The following is a 14,227-nucleotide window of genomic DNA, read 5'->3' as shown; positions in this document are numbered from 1 at the left end:
CCACGTCTTGCATGTCTCAGTCAATCCTTGCAGCTCATATATTCAACTTGATCTTGTACCCTATCCAATGTTTTACCTCAAGATCACTTCCTTCACTTTTACCTCTTGTTTTTATTCAAGTTTAATCTTCACAAAACCAAGATTGGGAATGATGGGTACATTTTGAGGCCACCATCTACCCTTGAGAACACTCCTCCCTAAATTAGTTTTCTTTCTCAAAAACCCTATTGTTTTTCCTTCTCTAGTTTTGATCACAAAACTACTTCTAGTTTTATAAAATCTTTTCAGGATATTTCTTCAAAGAAAACAAAAGAACTTAAATGGGTTTTGTTTTTCATCCCATTTCTACCAAGTACTGATTTCTAAAACATTATTTTCTATTTTGTTTTCCATTTTACAAAAGGCTTGTTTATGGTACCTATACCATTTCTTGTCTTCCTCTTGCTTATTTTACATTTGAGAAAAACTCTACTTCACTTGAGAAAGTAAGTAGAACATTTTGACCTCCTATGTTCCAACTAGTTTCTCTCAACATTTTCAAATTCCATTCCACTTGAGTTCATTCCCAATTGAGGTGTTTCAAATCCCTTTCAAATAAATTCTTTTTTTTTCAAATGACAATCCTTGCACATCTTATGCACATCACTGATTTACCACATTGTATCCCCTCATCCTCCAATTCTTGATCAAATGGATGATCATTTGATACTTTCAAATGGACTCCCTTCAACTGAACCCTAGACTAGGGAGTATTTCAAACCACTCCCAATTGACCTCTTTTTAGAACAACTTATTTTTCCTCATACCTATCTCACTCCCCATTCTTTTCCATCAACACCTTGACCTCTTGAATTGATTTTATGCCACCATATTCACCATTGGTGTTGTATCTGTACTTCCATCACTACCCCTCTAAACCTTGGATCTATCTCTTTCCATCATTTGTTTGCCACAAACAAAGTGATAACAAATTTTCCTTTTAATGCATATCACTCTCACTCTCCATTTCTATCTCTATGTCTCAACCTCCATCAACATTACCTCCTCAACATCATGCACATGGATGATGTGCATCTCTCTCTCATTGTTCATTTTTGTTTGGCAAGAATGGAGCCGGCCAATTTGTGTTTGCATTCAAAATTCGGCCAGCACTATCTCCCCTTTTCCTTCTTATACAAGCCATGCCTCCCACCTACCCCAATCCATAAATGGGCAGCCTCCCAACCAACTCAATCAATGAGGAGGCAGCCAACCCACCCCCTCTCCCTCTATATAAAGGGGCTTGGCAGCCCACTCCCTCCTCACTTGCTCTCATTTCCCACTCTCCACTCCTCTCCACTCCTCTCCTTTGCCTCATTTCTTTTCACTCCCTACTATTTCCTCCACTCCCTCACACTCTCCTCCTCCACTTCCCCACAAAAATGGTGCTCCCCTTGCTCCCATGGCCGGCCATAGCCATGGCAAGCCACCAAGATGAAGCTCTCCCCCTCCCTCAAGCTCATCCTCACCATGAGAGCCTCCCTCTCCTTCTTCTCCCTAACCTTAGATGGTTTAATCTCCTCTTCTTCTCCCTCCATTGCTAAGATTGGATCTTGATGCAGGTGCATGTTGGTCCAAGCATGGAGAAGGTTGAGCTATCCTCAGATCTGAAGTTCTTGAGCAAAGTTCGTCCAAAACCTTGCAGTAATTTCTGTTTCTTGCTGTTTCAGATTCTGGTACGATTTTGTAAAATCCGCCAAATCTCGTGTGCAGATCCAAATCGAGTGGTTCAAAGTTCTGCAGATAGGTACTGAAAATATCTACAACTTGGCGTTTGTCTCATCCTCAAATTCGTTATGGATTTTGCATGATAAATAAAGTTCTGCAATCATGCAGAATCATTGTTTGTTAGATTTCTTCCGTTTTACAAAACCTTTTTGAGCAAACTCAATTTTGGGTGAAAGCCCTCTCCAGTACCTTCATTTTTGCGTTGGGTTCACTTCAAATGACCTAATGGAATTGAAATGGTTCACAGATCAAGATCTGGTCAGATCTGACTTTGTCGAATTAAATCAGGAGCTTGGAAACGAATTTTTGAATGAAACCAGTTGGGTAAGAACCACCTTTACAATACCTTTCAGATGCAGCTGACCTCATATTTTTATGAGTTGTGTACGATTTGTGGTGAATTAAACTTATTCTGTGTGTTCTGCAGACATGGCTGTTAGCTTTTAATTCATCAAAAATCCATTTTTGAACCTAATTGAGTGATTCCACTTCTGTAGGATTTCTGAATGTTTTCTTAATCATCTCAAACAAGTTTCAAACCTTTATCTGTTCTGCAACTCCATAGTTAAAGCAAATGGTGAAAACATGCAGTGAACTTGTAAATCCATTTGTGAGAGTTTCAGAAATATTTTGAACCCAAATCCAATTGCGTGTGAATCTCTGTTTAATTACCTTTCAAATGCCAGTGGCCTCATATTTTTAGGATGTTTCTACGATTTATGGCTTACAGATCTTGTTTTCTGTACAGTCAGATTCAAAGAAATTCCTAAAATTGTAGGTTTGATATTTTTGGGTGTTTCCAATTGGGTTAGTCTTGTATTAGTACTGGCCATCTAGGAAAAATAGTGTTAGTCTCTGTTCATGCATTTTCGTTACTGTTAGTAAGGTATATGTGTGACATGCATTGTTGGACCAAAACTTGTTGGTTTATTTAAAACCCTTGACCAACTCTTTTTATTAGAAATGGACAACCTTTGTTTTATGCTTGCAAAACAAAACCTCTGCAACTTAATATTAGCCCTATTGTCTTGCTTAAGTTTTCAAATGATGTAGAATATGGTTGTTTCCTATTTTGGGTGTTGTGTTGTGTGAGCCAACTAAGTTAGGAAAACTGTTTTCTACTTTTCCAAAAATGTTTGAAAATGATTTGCGAATGTATTTGATGTCAAACTAATGCTCTTGTCCTCTTTATGATGTTATGTACCAGGGGATATTTGGTTTATACCATGGTGATAACCGAGAGAGGCAATTGCTAAGTTGTGATACTCTCATACCTTTACTAGGAAAATAAATGGGGTTTTCTAAATTTAAAACTCTTAAAGTTGTCGTGTGGTATCTATAAGTCCTTAGTATGTTATACCTTGGCTGCATGGTTAGTTATGGTTGTTGTATGTTTGTTTTGTTGGTGCAATGTGATTGATTGTGTTCCTTTTATATTTTCCGGCGATAGACGCGAGCAATTCCGGAGAAGAAGAAGAAGTGGAATTGGACAAGGATTTTATTTATATTGTTGGGATTCTTATATTGATAGAGTTGAAGAAGTACAGGGACAAATAAGCCAAGGCAAGCCATTTACTTTGACTCTTTATATCCATGTTCTTGGTTGAGATCTTTCTATCCTTGGTCTCTTGATTTCTTGCGTCTCCTTGGGTTTGCTTAATTTGATTCTTTTACATACTTGCCACCAAGTGTGTAATGTCCCCTCTCGATATTTTGCGTACTTACTCTAAGTATATGAATCACATTTCACCACCTTTTGGCACCCTAATTCTAGTAAACACTTGGGATAATATCATTAAAATTGCTCTACTTTTTGATCATCTCCATTCATGCTCAATTGGAGTATGGATGACCTTGACACCCCTTCATGTTATGATGGCAATCATTATGCTATTATACATCTTAGTTCACACATAAACTTTAGGTTGGGAAAACCCTCAAGGTTTTACCTTGTTGTAAAAGTTTTTGTTAAAACCTTGGGTATAATGTTATGCCCAAGTGAGAATTTGAGAAAGGAAAGGATTTGGTAAAAATGATGGGGATGAGAAAGTGGTTGGGATATTACGAAAACTTTGGCGCCTAAGTACTCACCCATGACAACAAACTAGCGCAACCACATTACTCCAACATGGGCACGGGGCTTAGCTCGACGTTCGTTCTCTTTAGCATGAGGCACCGCATAACTATACAAGGGTACGGATACCCCCGAGTCCGGATTGTCGAGGTTGGGACAATAGTATAACGGGAGGCCTTCGGGGCTGACCCGTCCGGAAGACACTATGGGTCTCCTGGCTTGGCGGTGGAGCCACGCTCAAAAGGAGGTGAGCTGCCACGGTGCCGGGGAGGTACATACTCCATAGGGTAGGACCTCTTGCTAATTAGAATGGGCGAAAGGCTTGTTGGTTATCCGATACCCACATACTTTCGTATGATGGCCCGGGGATGATCCCGGCGGATTTATCGGATCTTGTGGGGAAAGTGTGCAAACTCTGCAGAGTTAAATCTATTCGAATAGCCGTGTCGCGGTCATGGGCCAGTTGGATTGGCTGTTGCTTAGCCTGATGTGTTTTGTTTGTGAAAATGTTTGACAAAGGAAAGAAACGGGTTTTGTGTTGGAGTACTGAGATCTTGGAAAAATGGTTGATGACCACAATGAGGTGGTCGGAAAGGAATTGATAAAAATTGGGTCTACCCTTCCTAAGTGTTTATGTCGTGAAAGATCTTCCTAAATTGAGTCAAGTAGTGATGTCTTAGATATGTTCTCTCATCTCCTTCACCCATGAAGTTGAGATGCTAACTCCACCAAAACACTTCTTCTCTTCTACATAACATATTCTTGTTATATAAGTGGTCATTCCCTCTTGATCTCCTAGTCAGTCCTCGGTACCTTGTTCTCCTTGATATGTTACTTTGTAAATGGTTTGCGAGTACAATTCCAAATGTACTCATGGCTTTGTCCCTGGCTATTTACTTGGCCAGACTTGAAGGAGTTCGACAGATGAAGAAGGAGTTGGCGACGTCTATGCGAGCTAGGAACGTCTTCCCAGTCAGTTGCCTGTAGGGTTATGGCAGATGACTTGGGCTCTACGCTGTTGAAGTGATGATGCTACTCTGATGTTTAGTTAGGCCCTTCGAGGCTATTATGTAAGTATTGGTCATGTGACCGCATTGTAATTTTTTTATTATTCCGCTTTGTAATGGATGGTGTAAGTTGATATCAGTTCGGTTATGTGTTCACGACGCACTGATCATGGGATCGTGAACTGTATACATAACAGGGAATTTCGGACAGCTAGTCCGGGGTCCCCACAGAGCTGGTATCAGAGCCAGGTTGGGACCCCGGACTAGCTGTCCGAAATTCCCTGTTATGTATACAGTTCACGATCCCATGATCAGTGCGTCGTGAACACATAACCGAACTGATATCAACTTACACCATCCATTACAAAGCGGAATAATAAAAAAATTACAATGCGGTCACATGACCAATACTTACATAATAGCCTCGAAGGGCCTAACTAAACATCAGAGTAGCATCATCACTTCAACAGCGTAGAGCCCAAGTCATCTGCCATAACCCTACAGGCAACTGACTGGGAAGACGTTCCTAGCTCGCATAGACGTCGCCAACTCCTTCTTCATCTGTCGAACTCCTTCAAGTCTGGCCAAGTAAATAGCCAGGGACAAAGCCATGAGTACATTTGGAATTGTACTCGCAAACCATTTACAAAGTAACATATCAAGGAGAACAAGGTACCGAGGACTGACTAGGAGATCAAGAGGGAATGACCACTTATATAACAAGAATATGTTATGTAGAAGAGAAGAAGTGTTTTGGTGGAGTTAGCATCTCAACTTCATGGGTGAAGGAGATGAGAGAACATATCTAAGACATCACTACTTGACTCAATTTAGGAAGATCTTTCACGACATAAACACTTAGGAAGGGTAGACCCAATTTTTATCAATTCCTTTCCGACCACCTCATTGTGGTCATCAACCATTTTTCCAGTACTCCGAGTACTCCAACACAAAACCCGTTTCTTTCCTTTGTCAAACATTTTCACAAACAAAACACATCAGGCTAAGCAACAGCCAATCCAACCGTCCATGACCGCGGACACGGCTATTCGAATAGATTTAACTCTGCAGAGTTTGCACACTTTCCCCACAAGATCTGATAAATCCGCCGGGATCATCCCCGGGCCATCATACGAAAGTATGTGGGTATCGGATAACCAGTCGAAGCCTTTCGCCCATTCTAATTAGCAAGAGGTCCTACCCTATGGAGTATGTACCTCCCCGGCACCGTGGCAGCTCACCTCCTTTTGAGCGTGGCTCCACCGCCAAGCCAGGAGACCCATAGTGTCTTCCGGACGGGTCAGCCCCGAAGGCCTCCCGTTATACTATTGTCCCAACCTCGACAATCCGGACTCGGGGGTATCCGTACCCTTGTATAGTTATGCGGTGCCTCATGCTAAAGAGAACGAACGTCGAGCTAAGCCCCGTGCCCATGTTGGAGTAATGTGGTTGCGCTAGTTTGTTGTCATGGGTGAGTACTTAGGCGCCAAAGTTTTAAATATCCCAACCACTTTCTCATCCCCATCATTTTTACCAAATCCTTTCCTTTCTCAAATTCTCACTTGGGCATAACATTATACCCAAGGTTTTAACAAAAACTTTTACAACAAGGTAAAACCTTGAGGGTTTTCCCAACCTAAAGTTTATGTGTGAACTAAGATGTATAATAGCATAATGATTGCCATCATAACATGAAGGGGTGTCAAGGTCATCCATACTCCAATTGAGCATGAATGGAGATGATCAAAAAGTAGAGCAATTTTAATGATATTATCCCAAGTGTTTACTAGAATTAGGGTGCCAAAAGGTGGTGAAATGTGATTCATATACTTAGAGTAAGTACGCAAAATATCGAGAGGGGACATTACACACTTGGTGGCAAGTATGTAAAAGAATCAAATTAAGCAAACCCAAGGAGACGCAAGAAATCAAGAGACCAAGGATAGAAAGATCTCAACCAAGAACATGGATATAAAGAGTCAAAGTAAATGGCTTGCCTTGGCTTATTTGTCCCTGTACTTCTTCAACTCTATCAATATAAGAATCCCAACAATATAAATAAAATCCTTGTCCAATTCCACTTCTTCTTCTTCTCCGGAATTGCTCGCGTCTATCGCCGGAAAATATAAAAGGAACACAATCAATCACATTGCACCAACAAAACAAACATACAACAACCATAACTAACCATGCAGCCAAGGTATAACATACTAAGGACTTATAGATACCACACGACAACTTTAAGAGTTTTAAATTTAGAAAACCCCATTTATTTTCCTAGTAAAGGTATGAGAGTATCACAACTTAGCAATTGCCTCTCTCGGTTATCACCATGGTATAAACCAAATATCCCCTGGTACATAACATCATAAAGAGGACAAGAGCATTAGTTTGACATCAAATACATTCGCAAATCATTTTCAAACATTTTTGGAAAAGTAGAAAACAGTTTTCCTAACTTAGTTGGCTCACAACACAACACCCAAAATAGGAAACAACCATATTCTACATCATTTGAAAACTTAAGCAAGACAATAGGGCTAATATTAAGTTGCAGAGGTTTTGTTTTGCAAGCATAAAACAAAGGTTGTCCATTTCTAATAAAAAGAGTTGGTCAAGGGTTTTAAATAAACCAACAAGTTTTGGTCCAACAATGCATGTCACACATATACCTTACTAACAGTAACGAAAATGCATGAACAGAGACTAACACTATTTTTCCTAGATGGCCAGTACTAATACAAGACTAACCCAATTGGAAACACCCAAAAATATCAAACCTACAATTTTAGGAATTTCTTTGAATCTGACTGTACAGAAAACAAGATCTGTAAGCCATAAATCGTAGAAACATCCTAAAAATATGAGGCCACTGGCATTTGAAAGGTAATTAAACAGAGATTCACACGCAATTGGATTTGGGTTCAAAATATTTCTGAAACTCTCACAAATGGATTTACAAGTTCACTGCATGTTTTCACCATTTGCTTTAACTATGGAGTTGCAGAACAGATAAAGGTTTGAAACTTGTTTGAGATGATTAAGAAAACATTCAGAAATCCTACAGAAGTGGAATCACTCAATTAGGTTCAAAAATGGATTTTTGATGAATTAAAAGCTAACAGCCATGTCTGCAGAACACACAGAATAAGTTTAATTCACCACAAATCGTACACAACTCATAAAAATATGAGGTCAGCTGCATCTGAAAGGTATTGTAAAGGTGGTTCTTACCCAACTGGTTTCATTCAAAAATTCGTTTCCAAGCTCCTGATTTAATTCGACAAAGTCAGATCTGACCAGATCTTGATCTGTGAACCATTTCAATTCCATTAGGTCATTTGAAGTGAACCCAACGCAAAAATGAAGGTACTGGAGAGCGCTTTCACCCAAAATTGAGTTTGCTCAAAAAGGTTTTGTAAAACGGAAGAAATCTAACAAACAATGATTCTGCATGATTGCAGAACTTTATTTATCATGCAAAATCCATAACGAATTTGAGGATGAGACAAACGCCAAGTTGTAGATATTTTCAGTACCTATCTGCAGAACTTTGAACCACTCGATTTGGATCTGCACACGAGATTTGGCGGATTTTACAAAATCGTACCAGAATCTGAAACAGCAAGAAACAGAAATTACTGCAAGGTTTTGGACGAACTTTGCTCAAGAACTTCAGATCTGAGGATAGCTCAACCTTCTCCATGCTTGGACCAACATGCACCTGCATCAAGATCCAATCTTAGCAATGGAGGGAGAAGAAGAGGAGATTAAACCATCTAAGGTTAGGGAGAAGAAGGAGAGGGAGGCTCTCATGGTGAGGATGAGCTTGAGGGAGGGGGAGAGCTTCATCTTGGTGGCTTGCCATGGCTATGGCCGGCCATGGGAGCAAGGGGAGCACCATTTTTGTGGGGAAGTGGAGGAGGAGAGTGTGAGGGAGTGGAGGAAATAGTAGGGAGTGAAAAGAAATGAGGCAAAGGAGAGGAGTGGAGAGGAGTGGAGAGTGGGAAATGAGAGCAAGTGAGGAGGGAGTGGGCTGCCAAGCCCCTTTATATAGAGGGAGAGGGGGTGGGTTGGCTGCCTCCTCATTGATTGAGTTGGTTGGGAGGCTGCCCATTTATGGATTGGGGTAGGTGGGAGGCATGGCTTGTATAAGAAGGAAAAGGGGAGATAGTGCTGGCCGAATTTTGAATGCAAACACAAATTGGCCGGCTCCATTCTTGCCAAACAAAAATGAACAATGAGAGAGAGATGCACATCATCCATGTGCATGATGTTGAGGAGGTAATGTTGATGGAGGTTGAGACATAGAGATAGAAATGGAGAGTGAGAGTGATATGCATTAAAAGGAAAATTTGTTATCACTTTGTTTGTGGCAAACAAATGATGGAAAGAGATAGATCCAAGGTTTAGAGGGGTAGTGATGGAAGTACAGATACAACACCAATGGTGAATATGGTGGCATAAAATCAATTCAAGAGGTCAAGGTGTTGATGGAAAAGAATGGGGAGTGAGATAGGTATGAGGAAAAATAAGTTGTTCTAAAAAGAGGTCAATTGGGAGTGGTTTGAAATACTCACTGAGTCTAGGAGTTCAGTTGAAGGAGTCCATTTGAAAGTATCAAATGATCATCCATTTGATCAAGAATTGGAGGATGAGGGGATACAATGTGGTAAATCAGTGATGTGCATAAGATGTGCAAGGATTGTCATTTGAAAAAAAAAGAATTTATTTGAAAGGGATTTGAAACACCTCAATTGGGAATGAACTCAAGTGGAATGGAATTTGAAAATGTTGAGAGAAACTAGTTGGAACATAGGAGGTCAAAATGTTCTACTTACTTTCTCAAGTGAAGTAGAGTTTTTCTCAAATGTAAAATAAGCAAGAGGAAGACAAGAAATGGTATAGGTACCATAAACAAGCCTTTTGTAAAATGGAAAACAAAATAGAAAATAATGTTTTAGAAATCAGTACTTGGTAGAAATGGGATGAAAAACAAAACCCATTTCAGTTCTTTGTTTTCTTTGAAGAAATATCCTGAAAAGATTTTATAAAACTAGAAGTAGTTTTGTGATCAAAACTAGAGAAGGAAAAACAATAGGGTTTTTGAGAAAGAAAACTAATTTAGGGAGGAGTGTTCTCAAGGGTAGATGGTGGCCTCAAAATGTACCCATCATTCCCAATCTTGGTTTTGTGAAGATTAAACTTGAATAAAAACAAGAGGTAAAAGTGAAGGAAGTGATCTTGAGGTAAAACATTGGATAGGGTACAAGATCAAGTTGAATATATGAGCTGCAAGGATTGACTGAGACATGCAAGACGTGGAGGTTGAAGAGGATGTTGCATAGATGAGATCCATGCATTGAGGTCAACAATAACAGTGGTGGTTGCTTAGATATCAACTGCCAAAGTCTGGAACTTATAAGCTTGCCAAAACAGATTGTTGACTTGGCTTCAGAATCAACCTATGATGAGTGGGTATAAGAGAAGGATGTGATGAGGGTAGATGATCCCAAATTTTGGATTCAAGGATGGTTTGAGCTGGACTAACACAAATAGGAATATCAAGATGGCACACTCATGTTGCCATCAGGAGAAGAGTTTGATGTAGTAAAAAGGAAAACAATTTTACCTAAGTCACACATGTGTTTTATTAGGTGAGTTGTATGTCTGACCACTAGAGGTGTTGTTCTTTGAGGTACTCAACACAGAACTTAACAAGAAATCAAGACAATATATCTAGCGGCAGATCAAAGCAATTCATCACAACAAACAAATCAAGGCAACTCATCTAAATTAGTCTATAGAAAAAGTTTTTGTTCCCCCTAATTTTTGAAATATGGACAATTAATCAAGGTTGCAAAAGTTGGGGTGTTACACTATCGCTCCCCTGTTCGGTATTTTTCCTCTCCATCCTCAACACGTATGGGCTTCAGCCCCATAATATCTGCCCGAACTCCTATCTCCTCCTCTCGAACTTTGTCACACTCTGCAAAGGCCATCTCGGAATCCGCCCGGACGTCATTCTATGGCAGTTTTTCTTCCGGGTGAAGAAAGAAACGAAGGACAAGGCTATGGTGAACTGCAGAAGCATGACGTTTATGCTCCGACCTAGCCGCATGTATCCACCCCATGACTCCCACGAATCCGAATGGTACTGGAACACCGGATGGTTCTATGAAAAGAACATCACAGTTCCGGGCGTCCACGAAGGACTGCCCATGTTCGTCAATGAGCCTCCGGAAGAGCGCGATAGCTGGAGCCATGTTCCTGCGCTCACTCAGTTTCCGATATTGGAAAAAGCAGCGCGGAGAATTTCTTGGTTGGTCCAGGATGGGCTAACCGGAGCTCAGCTCACTCTGAGCTGGTTCACTCGGCGGATCCAGCCGCTTCGGTATAACGCGCATTTAATCTGCGCCTACACCGGGGTGGACGACCTTCTCCGAGCAACCCGCCATGACCTTCCGGCTGACTCCCTCAAAAGGAGGATCAAGACGCTCGTGAAGATTGGTCGGGGCCAACCGGTCCCAGAATTAATCAAGTATATCCATACAAATGACCAGTGTCCTCCGGTAAAGTCTAGCTCCTTTGTTATTCTTAACTTCACATATATTGTTACGCGTTCTAACTCTTACTTTGATTCATCTTCCAGCTCAATACTTTGGTGGAGGAGAATTTCCGCACCATACTCTGTGTTCCTATCAGCGGCGATGCGGCAGAGGAGGATCCGGAGGACGATGACGAGGAAGAGGAGCGCGTGCCCCGCAAGGCTGCCCCTTGACCTACTAAACGTCCCCGCGCCAAAGCTTCCGGCTCCAAAGCCGGAGGTAGCGACGAGGCCTCTGCCGAGAAGGCCAAGACTATGAAGCCCACTAGATCCCAGAATGGCGGAGTGCGAGCGTATCAAACTGCTGTCAACAGCAGGAAAGCGCTCGCACCCTGTCATTCCCCGGCGCCACGTAAGTCTCCGAGTAGGACACACACTTGTTTTGATAGAACTTATTACTTATTCGTTTCCTTTGCCTGTTTGTAGGAATCCGAGTACCACCACCGCACGGACCAACGTCCAAGAGCCCATCACTAAATACATGAAGAAATCTCTGGCCGTTGGCCCTGCAACGCCAGCTCCGCCAAGTGCTTCTCATGCCACTCCCCAGCCATCTCCTCCTCAGGCTGAGCGATCTCCCCCTCCTGCTACGGAAACACCACCCGAAATAATTCCGGTAAGCAGTGAGAAAGTGGGTGGAGAAAACTCCGGAACCAAGAAAGCTGCCCCTGAAGAAGCTGGAGTGCAAGGCCAAGAGGAGGCGGAAGTCAACTCTTTTGGAAAGGCTGCAACTGCTGCAGGTGATATCGTCGTGTTTCCGAAGAACTTTGGAGATCCGGCTGACCTTACCTCCACCCCCAAAGCATACGCGACCAAATTTTTCAACAAGCTTACTAAAGTGGAGATCTTGAACAAGATCTGCTCAACTCCATGTTGGACAATGCCTAGGGTAAGCCTGATGCCGAGTCTTCGGAAATTCAGGACTTCAAGAAGGAAGTTGGCCAGTTTCTCGACAAACACCTCTGCAAGCGCAAGGTACTCCCCAGTAGACCCCAAGTATATAGGCGGAAACTAGTCACTAGTTAGCACCTAAATACTTAGAGAAAACTCAACCTGAAGAAGATTTTAAGAATGTCATAGTAGCCCCTAAGCATTATGGCAGAGAAGTTTCCGGTATAATGGTTCCGAAGGACTTACTTATAAAATATCTGAATTTTACTCCAGCTCTGTTTTTACTTATAGGAACAGCACGATCTACATTATGAGCTTCACAAGAACATTGCCCTGCAGCGCCGCGTTACCTTAAGCCAGGCGGAGAAAATTCAAACGTTTAAACATGAGAACGCGGATCTGAAAAAGCAGCTGTCAGACGCCCAAGGTTGGTTTCCGACTCACTTGCCCATAATTTTATGATCCGAATCCTAAATTTGATGTTGAATTAACTTGGATAGGAGCATCCTCTTCCCTCGCCGCAGCATCCTCCGAGCTAGAGTCTCTTCGCTCCGCCCAGAAAGATCTAGAGGCGAAGCTCGCAGAGGCGGAGAAGAAGCTGGCGGAAAAGAGCTCAGAACTCATCCGAAAAGAGGGTGAATTCGAGCTGAAAAGAAAAACCGATAGCGACACCATCCAGAGGCAGCAGAAAGAGCTTGGTGGACTCCGGAACTATATGGAGACGGCGGAGAAGCACTGGGACTTGCTCAACGAAGACTTCATGGGTAAGTTTCCGAAATATAGCAACGTATGTGCTGAACTCAATTTGTTATGCTTATCGAAAATTGTTTCCTCCAGATCCTCTTGGATATAATGAGGAGCGTCGGAGCTAGTTCCCTCGGGATGATCTGCTTCAACTGGCCAAAGAACACTGCAAGGATCTCATCTCCGTCGCCCGGAAGATTTGTCATAACCTATCTATCAAGAAGAGCTGAACTTGCGAAGTTCGAAGGCTTATCCAGAGGATGGACATTCTTCCGGAGCTGGTGGTGGATCTGCAAGTGTCATCGGCTCGAGGTGCTGCTGTCATGTCCCTGGCTATGTGCCTCACACATAACCCGGATCTTGACCTTGACCAAGTGACTTCCGGTGTTCCTCCGAGCTCGGATGTCAATGCGCTGCTGAACGCAGTTAGCGGCTATGACACCGGCATTGCCCGGAGAATCCGCCATGAAGAGTTTTACGACAAGGTGGTTCTTCCAGCCGATGAACCTCTTGAAGCAGAGCTCCAGAAGGAACGCGAGGTGGAAGCCCGACCTGCTCAATCCGGAAGCCAGTACACCTGGACAAGATCCAAGGACAAGGGTGGCGCAACATCTCCGACTGAAGATGATGAAAAGAGTGATGATGATGTCTCCTCTCCAGCCCAGGGCGCAGAAGAAACTGATCCGAAGGTTGATGATAAGGGCGAGGCTTCTCCGCCTAAGGAGAAGTAAAAAACTTATTCCTGCGGGAAGAAAAACAATGCATCATTTTGGCCCCATTGAGGGTTTGTAATATAACTTAAATTCTTAAGTAGCTAGGGACGAAACACTTTATGCATGGGCGGAAAAAACTTATCCTGCTATCCGTTATAATTGTTTGCATGTTTCGTTTGTTTGAAAGCAAGTGCTGCTTTTGATGTTTTCCGGCTTGCTTACTTGACCTTCCACGAGCCGGAAGACCTTTAGCCGGAACTGCTCGCCAGCGGCGACAAAGCCCAATGGCAGCCCGTCAATAACCGCGGAAACAAGCGCCCAGCCTAGGTGCCGGAAGTCGCTACCAGGAATCCATGAGTTCGCAATTGAAAATATTTCCACCAGAAAACTTAAGCTTTCGTCCTAAAGGACGATTTTTGAAAAT

General features: G+C 42.3%; 2 long non-coding RNA genes across 4 annotated transcripts; one reads left to right on the top strand and one right to left on the bottom strand.

Annotated features, from left to right (window-relative positions):
* The first annotated feature begins 1,272 nt into the window (after positions 1-1,272).
* Positions 1,273-5,004, top strand: LOC139836181 (uncharacterized). Of its 2 annotated transcripts, XR_011752778.1 has the most exons (6): positions 1,273-1,664; positions 1,753-1,786; positions 2,015-2,091; positions 2,975-3,116; positions 3,218-3,330; positions 4,747-5,004. It is a non-coding gene; the product is annotated as an uncharacterized lncRNA (long non-coding RNA). The 2 variants fall into 2 exon arrangements; XR_011752779.1 differs by lacking the exon at positions 2,975-3,116 and having other exon boundaries at positions 1,290-1,664.
* A 166-nt stretch (positions 5,005-5,170) lies between these two features.
* Positions 5,171-8,898, bottom strand: LOC139836180 (uncharacterized). 2 transcript variants are annotated; one of them, XR_011752776.1, is made up of 6 exons: positions 8,510-8,898; positions 8,388-8,421; positions 8,083-8,159; positions 7,060-7,201; positions 6,846-6,958; positions 5,171-5,428 (listed from the first exon to the last, which is right to left on the bottom strand). It is a non-coding gene; the product is annotated as an uncharacterized lncRNA (long non-coding RNA). The 2 variants fall into 2 exon arrangements; XR_011752777.1 differs by lacking the exon at positions 7,060-7,201 and having other exon boundaries at positions 8,510-8,886.
* Positions 8,899-14,227: the final 5,329 nt, after the last annotated feature.

This window comes from Lolium perenne, chromosome 2, assembly GCF_019359855.2.
Source record: "Lolium perenne isolate Kyuss_39 chromosome 2, Kyuss_2.0, whole genome shotgun sequence".
NCBI lineage: Eukaryota > Viridiplantae > Streptophyta > Magnoliopsida > Poales > Poaceae > Lolium > Lolium perenne.
The sequence above is the reverse complement of the archived record's forward strand: the minus strand, read 5'-3'. Positions and strand labels throughout refer to the sequence as shown.